The 924-nt window shown below is 40.2% G+C and overlaps 1 long non-coding RNA gene across 1 annotated transcript; it reads right to left on the reverse strand.

The window, feature by feature from the left end:
* Positions 1–307: 307 nt before the first annotated feature.
* Positions 308–612, reverse strand: LOC145705101 (uncharacterized). The gene is made up of 2 exons (XR_014134551.1): positions 555–612; positions 308–512 (listed from the first exon to the last, which is right to left on the reverse strand). It is a non-coding gene; the product is annotated as an uncharacterized LOC145705101 (long non-coding RNA).
* Positions 613–924: the final 312 nt, after the last annotated feature.

A 924-nucleotide genomic window follows, 5' to 3' on the forward strand; every position in this document is an offset into this window, starting at 1 on the left:
AGAGCTCCGCAACCTGTGTCCAAAACCTGAGTAAGAGCCTGAAATTTCATCGAAGCTTTTTCATGCCCTGAATCAGGTTTACGACGCAGGTTGTCGAGCCCATGTGTAAGGAGTTGTCGAAAAATAGACATACTCAACATCTCCAATTTGCGCTAATGAAAAATTCGAAAAAAGAAAAACGAATATAAGCATTCAACAAACTATTTGATCAGAATTTTAGCCTCAAAGCTTCCTCGCTGCTACTCTTTTCCTGGTTCTTTTTATGCTTGCTGCTCTCGAACATGTGTTGGACTCAAGATAAGTCGACTCAAAATTTAACAAGGTTTATTGTTTACACATGAATGTAAAGTTAAACTGATTGAGAATCTCTTCATTTTTCTTTACTTTTTTGCGTCTCCAGCATCGGCTTTTTCGGCGTCAATATCGGCCTGAGTCGGAAGATTGTTCTTAACCTTGGTTTCGACGGGATTAAGCTGGGTTCCCTGGCTGATTTCGTTTCCCAAGTTTGGATCCTAAAAGAAAGGGTTTTTTGGCAAAAAAAATCAATTTTAAACCATCTTTTTGTGTCTCTCTTTTTTGGCGAAGAAATAAGCGCAGTATCTTGCTCTGGAGTCTCGTTTTTGAATGCTCAATGATTCATAAGAACGGAAGTGGATTTGAATTTTTGGGAGACCCTCGACTCGCCGGGATTTTCGCCTGACCCTCGACTCGCCGGGAAAAAGTATGCAGACAGAATCCCGGCGAGTCGAGGGTCACAAACCCTAACCCTATCCCTAATCGCTAAGCACAATTCCTCAACACTTACCCTAAACCCTAACCATTAACCCAAACTATAACCCCTACTCAACCTTTTCTTGGGGAAATATTTGATAAGGAATGATTTAAAATATAAAATATTTCAGCGTTAAAAATGGGTATAATTGG

This window comes from Oikopleura dioica, chromosome PAR, assembly GCF_907165135.1.
Source record: "Oikopleura dioica chromosome PAR, OKI2018_I68_1.0, whole genome shotgun sequence".
Taxonomy (NCBI): Eukaryota; Metazoa; Chordata; class Appendicularia; order Copelata; family Oikopleuridae; genus Oikopleura; species Oikopleura dioica.